Here is a 13,506-nt window from a genome sequence, read left to right on the forward strand (position 1 = left end):
GGAACATTCAATAGTTCAATTCCAACGAGGTCATGCTCCTCTCTCTAACTCTCGGCGTCAAAATATACCTCCCATCAGACTCTCTGCGGGTTTTCATGTACCAATCATGGAATCTTCGCATCATCGTTGTTAGAGATCTTTCATCTTTGACGAGAGGCTTCCCGTACTCGTATTTGTGTTCTTCCACGTCCAAGAAATCATAATGTACATCGTCGGGCAGGTAATCTCCAAGATCGTTATAATTGGACACCATCCCCGGATCTTTAGCAACGATATCGCTAGACACCTGGAGCGGGGGGAAAGATTGGTTCGCTTGTTCGCCGAGATGGGCAATTTTTTTCCTAGATCGTCGTTCTGCTAACCTTTGATCACTGACAGTACTTCCCGACCACTCCTCTTCGATAAATGACTTTTCAATAATGTGCTGATAGTTTCCTTTCGCTGGAGACTTTGGTGGTTTCTTCAGGGCAACCAGAGTACGCTTTGCTTTTATAGGATCTATCTTCTCCTTCGGAGGTGATTGTTTCTTTGCTTTCACCCCTTCAAAGAAGTTGTTCACTTCGGCTTGCATGATCTTCGTGTTTTCCTCCAGGCTCCTCTCGTATGGTAACTTCTCTAGAGTCTTCATAGAAGGACTGTATCTGTATTGCCTCCCGCCTCTGGCTGTACGGCTAGACTCCGAAGCAGACGGAGCGCATGCGGCTGTCTTTCCTTTCTTACGAGGCGGAGGAGAAGGAATACAATGCGCCGGAGCAGCCGGAGCGACAGCGGGTCTCTTCTGCCCTTGTTGACGAGGCGGAGAAGGAGGAGGCTGGCTGCTCGGGCGCGCCGGCGCAGGCGGAGAAGGAGCCGGAGTGCCGCCACACGCCGGAGAAGGAGGCTGAGTGCCCTTATCACTCGCCGGAGGAGGAGGCGGAGGAGGAGGCGGAGTGTCCTGACTCGCCGGGGGAGGAGGAGGAGGCGGTGGCGTCCAGTTTGGAAGGTTGATGAGCTCCTTCCGCCATAGGCATGGAGTCTTCAGAGAAGAACCCATCCGAATCTCCCCTTCACCCGTAGGGTGGTCAAGCTCGAGGTCCTCAAATCCGTCCGTTATTTCATCCACCATCACCCTAGCATATCCTTCTAGAATCAGCCGGTAGTGGTAGGTTGCGCCAAGATTAGCAGGTAAAACAGAGCCAACAGTCGCCTTGACTTTCAATTTCATCCATGGCGTCATAAGGTGGCAATGTTGAGACTTCGTGATAGCATCCACGGGGTAGCTAGCAGGAGCCGTGAAGACAGGCTCCATCTGAAGCTGCTCGGTGGAAGCCACGCTGCTTCTTAGCTAAGATGGCGGGGTAGCTTCAGGGGAAGCTTCGCCAGGTCGTTTGCTGCGATTTGCTTCTCGTTTCTCTATCGCGGCTACCCTTTCGTGCAGCGCCTGCAGTTGGCTATGCTCCACTTTCTTCCTCCTCTCCTGGAATTTGTAACCCCCTGCGTCCGGAAACCCATCCTTCCACGAAACGGAGCCTGGTGTTCCTCGTGTCCGTCCACGGTGCTCAGGATTCCGGAGGGCCATTGTGAGATCGTCCTTCTCACTGTCTAGAACGAACGTCCCTTGCTGCGCTGCCTCGATATACTCCTGAAGCCTCGTGGCGGGTATTCCCAGTTGCTCGTCCGTCCAAACGCACTTCCCTGATACAGGGTCCAAGGTTCCGCCAACCCCGAAGAACCAAGTCCAGCAACGGTCTGGCCAGTTCAATTTCTCTGGTTCGACCCCTTTACCAATCAGGTCATTCTCAGCCTTCGCCCAGAACGGTCGGGCTTTGAGGTAGCCACCTGACCCCATGCGATGGTGATGCTTCTTCTTCGCAGCATTTTTCCTGTTTGTCGTTGACATCTTCTTACTCTTGTCCGATGTCTCATGGGCCACAAATGTGGGCCAGTGATCAATGATTTTCTCAAACCGGCCGGTGAATTCTGGTGTAATTTCTTTATCGACAAACGTTTTTAGCTCATTCTTCCACCTCCTGAATAGTTCTGACATATTCTTAAGAGCATAAGACTTGATCAATTGCTCTTTAACTAGCTTCTCCGGATACTTCTCTAGCGGCAGGGTGAAATTTGCCTTAAGCGTTGTCCAAAGATCTTCTTTCTGCATATCGGAGCCATAAGACACCTCAGGGTCTTCATTCTTAGGCTTTAACCATTGGTGGATATATACTGATCGGGATCTTGTCCCTAACAAGAACCCTGCACTGATAAGCAAATGCTTCCTTTGTTCGGTATGGTTCAATCGGCTTGCCATCGCGCGCGATTGCTGTGATCTCAAACCTTTCATCCGAGCGCAACTTTCTCTTCGGGCCTCGTATCTTTACCGAAGTTGTGCTCGGTCCGGAGGGCTAGAAAAAAAGAAGAAAGACGAGATTTAATTAATATGTGTACATGCGAAAACAATGAATGCATCAATTAGCTAGTCAGCACGGGCTTAACTAATATATATACCTGTCCGGACTCGGTTCGGTCACCGGAGCCGTCATCACGGTCTCCTTCTTGTACTAGCATTGTGTCACCGGAGCCATCATAATCATAGCCTTCTTCTTGTACCGGCATTAATGGGTCACGGAGCCATCATAATCATAGCCTTCTTCTTCACCCTGTCCTTCCAAACCATCGGTGTGGTTGAGAAACGATAAGACGACATCACTTTCTTTTGCGATTATGTCCCCCAACATCGCTTATGTTGCTTCGTCTCGGGGGTGCTCCATAGCTTCCGCAAATATTTACAACATGGCAATTATTATTCAAACACGACAGATGGACATATTAGTGGGAAACATAGAACTAGCTAGCTAATCACAATAAGGAATCATATTAGTGGCCTCGACGCTGGTTCTCTAGGGTTTGGGGTGGCCTCGGCAATGCTTCAAGGGTTTTGGGTGGCCTCGACGACAACGCTCTTTTAACTTGGTAAATTTGGGTGGCCTCGAGAGAGTTTGTCGGGTAGGGGCGCTGCGGGAGGGGGTAGGAGACCGACATCATTTTTTTCTAGGGTTTGGGTGTCCTCGAGAGTTTTGGTCGAGCGAGAGGGCCGGGGGGGGGTGCTCCCGCGGTATAAGTTATCACGGACGAGAGGGGGTATATATATCGACCGGCCCTCATGTCGAAGTTATCCGGGAGGGGGTTATATCGACAACGACGATATACATACATGGGAAAATAATGTTATCGGGGAGGGGTAATATCGACCCTCCCCCCCTTGTGTTGAAGTTATCAGGGTTTCATACGGAAACTCGTCTGTTACAAAGGGATTTCATTTTTTTGAACTTATTTGAACTCCATAGTTTTTCTATGTTCAAAATGCACCATTCAAAGCCACAACATCAATTTTCAACCCTTTCTAATTTCATTTGTTATTTTTCATGCATCTACTGATTATTTTGAGCAATAAGACCATGAAATTGAAAAGAATTTGAAATGAACTCTGAAAAGGTTGAAAGTTGGCATGGTATCATCATTTAACCCACATAGCATGTGCAAGAAGGTAGAGAGGGTTACGGCAAAAACTGGATGCACTTCGTGTACAAAACGGACAATTTCTTTCGATGTATCACGGTTTCATACGGAAGCTCGTCTGTTACAAAGGGATTTCATTTTTTTGAACTTATTTGAACTCCACAGTTTTTCTGTGTTCAAAATGCACCATTCAGAGCCACATCATCAATTTACAACCCTTTCTGACTTCATTTGTTATTTTTCATGCATCTACTGATTATTTTGAGCTATAAGACCTTGAAATTGAAAAGCATTTCAAATGAACTCTGAAAAGGTTGAAAGTTGGCATTGTATCATCATTTCACCCACATAGCATGTGCAAGAAAGTAGAGAGGGTTACGGCAAAAACTGGATGCACTTCGTGTACAAAACGGACAATCTTTTGCGAAGTATCAGGGTTTCATACACAAACTCGTCTGTTACAAGGGGATTTCATTTTTTTGAACTTATTTGAACTCCGTAGTTTTTCTGTGTTCAAGATGCACCATTTAAAGCCACATCATCAATTTTCAATCCTTTCTGACTTCATTTGTTATTTTTCATGCATTTACTGATTATTTTGAGCTATAAGACCATCAAATAGAAAAGCATTTGAAATGAACTCTGAAAAGGTTGAAAAGCATTTTTCATGCATTTACTGATTATTTTGAGCTATATGCCATTTTGTGTTCAAAATGCACCATATATTCAAAGCCACATCATCAATTTTCAACCCTCTCAGGAGGTGAGCTAGAGCACCCAAATGCCCTCCCCTCGCCGGCTAGAAAATACAAAGCACTGTGGAGAGCTCTGCTATGGCGATGGGGTATATATACGCAACTCATTTGTCCCGGTTCGTGGTAGAAACCGGGACTAAGCCTAGCATTCTGTCCCGGTTCAAGCCACGAACCGGGACCAATGGTTGTGGGCCAGGAGCGAGGACCATTGCTCCCTGTTCGTGCCAGAAACCGGGACAAATGGGTCCATACGAACCGGGACCAATGCCCACGAGGCCCCGGCCGGCCCCTAGGCTCACGAACCGGAATGAATTTCCCCATGGGTCCTGGTTCGTGACTGAACCGGGACTAATGGGCTGGCCAGGCCCGAATGAAAGCCCTGTTTTCTACTAGTGCATTGGGGTCTATGCAAAGGTATTGCTATTTTTGTTATCTATTGGTGCATTTACGTCACTACTAGAAAAAAGGTTGTTAGTGGCGCACCTGTTTTTGCTATTAATGGCGCACTACAGGTGCGCCACTGTTAACACGCCACTAATAACAAATAGTAATGGTGCACCTCTGGTGCGCCATTAGTATCCCATATAATAGTGGCGCACCGCATAGTGCGCGATTACTATGTCCAACAGTGCGCCATTACTATGCCTCCTAGGGGGCCAAATTTACCTTCAAGTATGCCCCAAAGTGCGCCATTACTATGCCCGATAATGCACCACTGGTATTTATCTTGGTGCGCCACTAATTCTCAATATGGTGCGTCACTACTATGAATATTAGGAATTGTTATTTTTTTCTTTTTCTGGTATTTGCACAGGTTACAAAATACGTTACAACACAGAATGTATACATCACACAATAGAATAATGTATACATCATACAAAAGAATTTTCATCGTATTAGTCTGCAAATTTGAAATAGCGAACAAAGTTCAAACATTAGCCAAGTTTAGGTCTCGTGACATTAGCAAAGTTCATCATATTAGCCGAGTTTGTCATTACATTACAAAGTGGATATCGATCATCTAAACTACCATCACATAGAAGAGAGCTGCGGTCACGATGAGCATCATCGCGATGAAACTGGTCTTCATCCGGTTCCTCCACCACTCCCTCCTCTCTCCCGCTAGATAGCGCGCATATCTAGCTTCCGCCTCCGCCCTAGTGGTGTATCCTTTGTAACTGTTACCGCTGAAACGGTGAACCTGTCTCCAACACTCCTCCCAGTCGTCGTAGACTCCGGGAACCTTACCCTTGTACACGACATACGACGTCATCTCTATGCACAGATAATATATAAGCAATATATAAGTATGCAACAAAAGGATCGGAAGAGAAAAGCAAAACATTAATAGCACGATTCATGGTCCTACTAATAAATAACATCGATTACATATAAGTTGAACGACTATCCAAACTAAAGAGACATACAAGTTCATTAAAGTTTAATTACAACATGAGCTAATTGATATTTCAGAACGACATAGCGTCAATACTTTCGACTCGACTCAGGGATCGGAGCATGGATGAAGCCGCCGTCTATCGTGATGGTCATGAATGTGAGGTCATTGTCGGCCTGCATTTGTAGCGTTGTATCTACTTCACTGTTGGACGGTTGATATTTGAGGTAGAACTGCCCCGAGGTACGAAGGACATTTGAAAGATGATTTCCGCAAACTCCGACTGAATGCGAAAGAATTCTTGTCTGATGTCCACGTCCTGGATTGCTGACAAGCGTGCGACCCAGTCTTTGAGATTATTTGGTAGCATAAGGTGATTATGGTTTTGTATGATTGTTCGCATGTGAGGGAGGGTGTAGTAGGCATACTTCTGACTGCCAGGCGGCTGCTTGACGTAGGGGAACATCGTTACATGGGTGAACACGTGCTTGCCGTACCTACAAATTTGCCTCCTGAAGGTGCCTCCAGATTTGGCGTAGCCGGGGAGAGCATCATCAAGAACTTTCTTGATATTTGTGTAGTCTTTCTTCGACTGATGGTCCGAGTCAAAATACGTGGCCATGGAATATTTCGGTCTTAAGAGGATGAGTGTGCAATGTGTGTCACTGCACAAAACACAAAATGTTAGATAAAAAAATAACGATCGAAATCTAAGAAATTATATGTTACGGGGCGGTGAGGGGATGACTTACTGAGCGAGGAAGTTATCCTTATCTGGGTTCGCCAGAATGACGCCTTCGAGGTATGAACTCGCGACTTGCCGGTCCCCAGCGCTGCCCAAGATCTTGGCACGCATGTAGAAGGCGTCGACTATCATGATGTCTGGGGTCTTGTCTCTAATGATCCGCATCTCCATACTGAGCGAAAATAGCCGAATGAAGGTGTAGTGCAGCGGATGAAGGTTAAACATAGCGAAGATTTCATCAAACTGCAGGACGATCATACGCCCTATGGTGCTATCGACAAAGCCCTTGCCCCCTGGCACCTTGGCCACGAAAATCGGGTATGCCACATCATTCTCGGAGAGACGCCGCTTCTCCATAGAAAGAACACAGTCATGCAAACTCCGCATAGCACCGGTTGCAACATTGAGCAGATTAGTCGGCAACATCGGCCTACCCGCCACATGCACCCTCCTGGAGATATCCTTAGGTATTGGTGGCCCGTCCTGAGCATGGATCATACTCGGTGCCGGCTAGCTCGCACCCTTGTTATTTTTTCTTTTCCGTCCCTTCTGCTTCTTCTGCTGTAATGGGATCGAGTTCTTCTCAGAGACCACCTTCTTGAGTGTGTTGGGGCTGATAATATTTTGCACCTCGGCTATTTGAGTCTCGGTGAAGGCGGCAGCTAGAGGCGTCTCCTGAGAACTGAACGCCAGATGACACCTGTTGCAATTGGGTTTCTCCGTGGTACTAGCTAGATCGCGATCGTCTTTTGCAGGTTTGGGTTCTTGAGAAGGAGGCCCCAAGAATTCGCCACCGTACCCATGTTCCTTGAAGTACTTATCGACGTTGGAAAATGTACCGTCGTCGTCCGGATCCTGTTCCATATGCATGTCCAGATCAGCTGACGGCGGTAGCGTTGCGGCGGTCTTGCCATGGCTTGGAGCCGACACGACTGGCGGTGTTGTCTGTGGGGTGGTGTCCCCCGCCCCCAAACGAATCTGGCTCTTCGGCCAAAGCAGGGGCCAGCTTAAGTAGGCGCTGAGGGTCATAACATCATCTTCGTCGGCCCCAGGGGGTCGAAACGGAGGTAACAAGTCGTCGCAGCCCCGCAGCACCCAAACCAGTTGAGCCCTATACATGGTGGGTGGCATCGAATTACCGTGGAACACGCGGTTGCTCAGTTGAACGATTTTGGCCTTGGCGACATCGATCAACTCGCCATCCACGAAGTGCGGGAGAGTGCATGGAACGTCGGCGGTGCCCTGCAAAAACATGTAGGGCGCCAGGGATGCCCAGTCAAAGGCAAGGAGATGAAGTCATCGGGCGAGGATTAGTTACCGTGATGGCGTCGAGCTCGGCTAATGTCAAGGCACCGCCAACGGCGGGCATGCAAGTGACAGAGGGGCCGCTTGCTGCCGAGGTGCCGGCCGGCGTATTCTTCCCACACCCAGGTGCATTAAGCCCCAATGCCGGCGCCGGCGCCGGAGACACCAATGCAGCCTCTACCGGAGACACCAATGGCATCGGCGCGTTGTGCGAGTTGCTGCCCCTGAAGCTGGGAATCAGTGGCGGCCCGTGTTGGCCGCCCGCAATCCACGCCTGCAGCCCCTCGAGCAATGTAGGCATAATGGCGGTGATCGTCGCTCCCAGTTGGTCTTGCATTTGCTCTTGGACTATCTCCGGAATCCGCGCCACTTGTGCCTTGAGTTCTTTAACCTCGTGCTCCTGGCTTTCTGAGCTGGTCTTTCTCTCCTTTCGCCCAGCCGTATAGTATTCCGACCATTTCGTGGACAAGCTTTGCCGGCCACACGACCAGCAGACGACGGCTTACTGAACTTATCCTTGTTTTTCACTATGTTCAACGCCCTATTTAAAGTGGTTTCCAAAGGGCAGATGAGGAGCTCTGAGACCCCACACTACTGCTTTCAGTTTCCCGCGGAAGGAACGTGAACCATTTAGAAATTTGGCATCATTAATTAGAATGCAACCATATGGAGCTAATTACGCGGGGGTGTATTCCTTACCAGAACAAGCTCAAGCGCCTTGGTCTTCGGATCCGTGGTAAGCTCCTTTGTTACCGGGTCCATCTTGTACCGGGCCCTGACATAGTTCTTGGTCTGCTTGTAACGGTATCTATCGAAGAGGGGCGGTAGGCCTTGCTCGGCATGCTCCGCGTCCTCCTTGCCCCATATAGATTCCACCACTCTGTAACCGCCGGGACCTAGTTTGTGGACCCCTAAGTTCAAGTCCCGCATATCTTTTCCCCACTGACTTGATTCCGCGGATGCGTTGCTCTCGCACTTGATCTTGAACTCCAGGTAGTCAGCTTCGATGATCGAAGGATTTTTCTCCTTGATCTTCTCATAACTATCACCACTTAGAATCCTACTCCTCACAGCGGCTCTCCAAGTAGACAGGGCCGTGCTCATCTTCGTGAGGGCGGCATTGTTCACTTTATTCCCTGAGAGGCGTGTGTTTGCGAAGTCACCAGGGAACTTGTATCGTTCGTGCAGCTTCGTGAAGAGGAGGTTGCGCAAATTCCCTCGGTCACGATGCCTTAGGTTCTTGGTGTTGATCAAGACGGTGCTCCGAAGAATGCACCCGAGTTGTCCCGCGTACCCACTGACTAATTCTTTGGGCGCCGTTGGATACCCACTGGAAGACACTTCACTAAATTACTCCTTGACGGTGCCGAGCACGTTCAGGCGCGGGTCCTTCCGTTGCCTCTTCGGTTGGCTGCCATCTGTGTGTTTGCTGCCATCATCCGTGGTGGCATCCCCGGCAGCACCATCAGTGGTGTCATCCCCGACGCCACTAGGGGTTGTGTAGTCGGGATCGGTGTCTTCCTCCATCTCCTGGGACAGCTCCCAGAATTGCTTTCTCGAACCGCCGGGCTCATCGTTGTCGGCCATGTTCACTGTAAATAGGATAAAAAGGCTAGAATGATTAATTGTAAGACGGTGGCGAAATCATTTTGCCACGTACGCAAGTGAGGACGCCTAGGTGTTCGTCACAATCTGAGCCAGCAGCGGCTGGGTACTAACAAGGTCGAAAGGGGCCATGTACTAGTTAAACTAAGCAAAAAACGGTGTTTGTATTCAGACGTCGACATGAATACAACTTGTGAGGCCATTCTGACCTTTTCATATGCCAGCACGTGTTCTTGGCTTGAAGATTTGTGCTTACCAGCAACCTTAAGATGCTAGTTTGTAGAACTATGCCAATTCTGTGTGGATGGGTAATGGGTATCAGATGTTGCCTGAGTGTATCAGATGCCACCCAGAAAGAGACATTTGTGCCTCTCATCTATGCCAGCACAACCTAGCTGATCGTTCACTATGTATGCATAGCTAACAGTCTTAACATCCTCAATGGCAGTCCTAAAGCATCATGTCGCGGCGAGCCTGGGCAGCAATGTGTCGCAACAAGCCTGGGCAGCGAGGTGCACCGCCAAGTGCGACGGTCTAAGAATGAGACCAATGCCAAGTTTAACTCAGGCTGACAACAACAAACTTCACACCATGAATGAAACTGTAGTAGGACAAAACAGAAATGCCCCGTTCAGTTAACTTAACTCACTTGCTGATTTGCTGATTTGCTTCGGTTGAGAATCGGCCACCTTATAGGTCAAGAAAATTGGGCATGACCTTTGCTAATTTTCTTGACCTAGGAGTGCCCCATTCTCAACCGAAACGGAAATTAATCAACATTTCAGGAGAAAGGGGTGACTATTTGTCCATGCAAAAAAATATTGAACTGAAGGAGTCTCAGTTCAGTTGTAGCTGGCACGTAGCTACAACCTATACCATACAATCATGTAAATTTTGCGCCCTCCAGGCAAAAAAAAAAAAACAAACAGCCAAGTTAAACTCTGCCACAGTTCTGCAAAGCTAGACTGGACACACACTGCTGCAAGGTAATATACAGATTGAATAGGCATTGTAGTACCCAGTATGAATGGCAACTCAATCAATCATGCTAACTTCCAACATAATGATGAATTTACACCAACAAAAATTACACTGATCTGAATCAGCTAATTCAGATAAACTGAATAAACTACTGTATATGTATGCATGCTTTTGATGGCGGAACAACAGCTACAGAAACTGGAAATTAATACTAGCCAGTTTGCTTAACCAGACAGAGCATGCTTTTGATATGCACATCATCATTTTGTATATGTATGCATGGTTTTGATATGCACATCATCATTTTGTATAAACTACTATATATACCAGTTTGCTTAACCAGACAGAGCAAATTATTAATCACAAGCAACATACTCAATAAACAAATTGTTAATGCCAGGAAGGAATGGAAACTGGGCGCGGCCAAGTCCAAACATCACTTGTTATTATTATTACATAATAATAAAGCAAAAGTGCAATTCTTCAAATGTCAATCAACTTTACACTTTGTTATTGTTAACACTTGCTTCTCTCAGCAGCAAAATGTGAGAACTACTCTTCAAATTACAGAAAGGCATCAAGAGCACCATGATAATCAATCCAACTACCATGCACTATATCAAACACCACTAAAGGCTGGCTGCAAACGCAAGGGACCTATAACAGGATCGAACATCCCAAATTTTGTGATCAACAATACACATAAAGGGGCATGGGAACAGACACCCAAGTAATACACCTTAGTAATATCCCTAATCCCGGCAATTTCGTCAGGGTTAACAGAGCATGTAAGATGAATTACTGTTCAATTTCAGTCAACTTTAGCATCTTCAAACTATCATGCTTGCTATCAGAAGCTACCACATCACATCAAACATGAGCTACTCAAAGATCATGGCACAACAAGGCAACAAAGCTAGCATGCGACTCAAGCCAACAACGACGGGGCCACCAATGAAGCACCGAAACCCTAAGCAATCACGGCCTCACGCGGGCCAGAACCAAGCGTCGCATCTAGCTAGCTAAAACAGATATCTTTCAAATAATGGAGTCGCATATGAGCAGAGTATGTCCAAGAGATCTGGGGGGAGGCTTACACTTGCGGATGCGGGCGGCGGGGTAGCCGCACGAGGAGCAGGTGCTCTTTTGCAGGTGGAAGCTGCGGCGGCCGCAGTGGATGCATAGCGTGTGGGTATTGTTCCGGCGCTTGCCGAAGCTGCCCGTTCCCTTTGTCTGCGCAAGAACAACAAAAGCAAAGGAGGTCGCCTCCTGCTTTTGGGCGGAGGAAAGAGAGGGCCGGACAGGCGGGCGGCTCGTCGAGTCCTTTTTGTCGGGTGCGTCCTGCTGCACGGCACTGAAGGAGGTCAGCCCGTGCGGGAAGGAGTCGAGGAGGGGCGACGCGACAGGGAGGATTCGAGGAGGAGGGGCGGTCGGGTCGGTGCGAGCGGCGGGGGCTTCGACCGGCTGGACGCGCCGCAGAGGAACGGCGGCGGGTCGACGTCGGCGAGGAACCCTAGCCATCACGCTTGGGGAGGGAGGGAGGGGAGGGAGGCGTTGGGGAGGGGAGAGGAAGGGAGGCGGATAGGGGGGAGACGACCGACCGGCTGGGTCTTGGATATTTTAGTGGGGGGAGGATTAGCAATGGTGCACCTATTAGAGATGCACCATAGAAATTGGTATAGCAATGGCGCACCTTCTTCTGGTGCGCCATTACTATCTTTTTTTTGGATTTTTAATTGCATGTAGTTATTAATAATTTTCAAATACGTGCGTTGTAAAACATTTGTGAATTGGTAAAACATTTATGAATATGAAAAAATATCATCAAATTTGAAAAAATATTAATGAAATCAAAAAGTGCCCATGAAATTTAAAAATATTCATGAGTTCAAAAAATATTAACAAATTCAATACTTTTTGTGAGTTAGAAAAATGTGATCATTTTCAAAAAAAAGTTTGCAAATTTAAGCAGGAAAAGGAACACTGAAAAATAAAATACTGAAATAAACATAAATAAAAATTGGTATATTAATGGCGCACCTTCTAGGGGTGCGCCATAAACACCGTGATAGCAATGGCGCACCTTCTCCTGGTGCGCCATTACTAACTTATTTTTTTTGGATTTTTAGTTGCATTTAATATTTTTTTACAAAATGACCATAAATTACTAACTTTTTTATTTTACCAGAATAAACATAAATAAAAACAATTAAAATAGCAGAAGAAAACACAAAGAAGCCCAAGGTGCCTGTAAATGATGATTTGCAACAAAACAAGAGGGAGAAGAACAAAAATTACAAATCCAAGAAGAAGATGTGGTCGATACTTCAACTTGGTGATGGAGAGGTTACAAAAGGAAGGTAAGTACAAACAACATTAATCCCCACTGTTTTGAACAAAAGAGGTTACTGCATAGAGGACTAGAGCAGAAGAAATGCCACTGACACACACACACGGCCGACACGTCATGATTCGATCTTAGCTAACTTTTCACAATCTTCTTGCCCTTCTTTTTTTGCAAATGGAGTTCTTCTCTTGAACGGACATCCTTTAGGTAGGGTGGTCCTGCTTTTTCTTGTGGTGTATGGTACTTCATCGTCGTCGTCATCTTCCATCTTCGGGTCGCCGTACTTGTTGAAGTCCTGCTCATTGGCGACTCCATCCATTCCGATGATGTTCCTTTTGCCTCTCCTCACGACAACACGACTGGGATTTGACGGGTCGGTAATGAAGAAGCATTGGTCCACTTGGGAAGCCAGTAACCATGGCTCATTTTTTGCGGTCACGTTTGCGCCCGCGGTCTTGGATTTGGCTTCGGGTATAACCATGGTGGTGAAATACCGGTCTTCTTTTAGGACGCTCTTGGCCCATCTGACACGGAACATGGGGACCTTCTCTCCAGCGTAGCTCAGCTCCTAGATCTCCTCGATCCTTCCGTACTATCTGTCCTTGTCGTTACTGGTGTAGGATTCCATCGTTACCCCGGAGTTCTGATAATCGCTCTTCATGTCCTTTTCCTCGGTGTAGAATGTGTAGCCTTGATATCGTACGCCTCATAGGTCATCAGGTTGTGCTCGGCGCCCTGTGACAAGGCGAATGTGAGTTTTTCTTCCACGGAAGAATCCTCATGTAAAGGGTACGACAGAAGCTTGTCCTTGAACCAACGCGTGAAACATGAGTTGTGCTCTTTCATTATATCTCCGTCCGTCCTCTGTTGGCCTCGG

This window comes from Triticum dicoccoides, chromosome 4A, assembly GCF_002162155.2.
Source record: "Triticum dicoccoides isolate Atlit2015 ecotype Zavitan chromosome 4A, WEW_v2.0, whole genome shotgun sequence".
NCBI lineage: Eukaryota > Viridiplantae > Streptophyta > Magnoliopsida > Poales > Poaceae > Triticum > Triticum dicoccoides.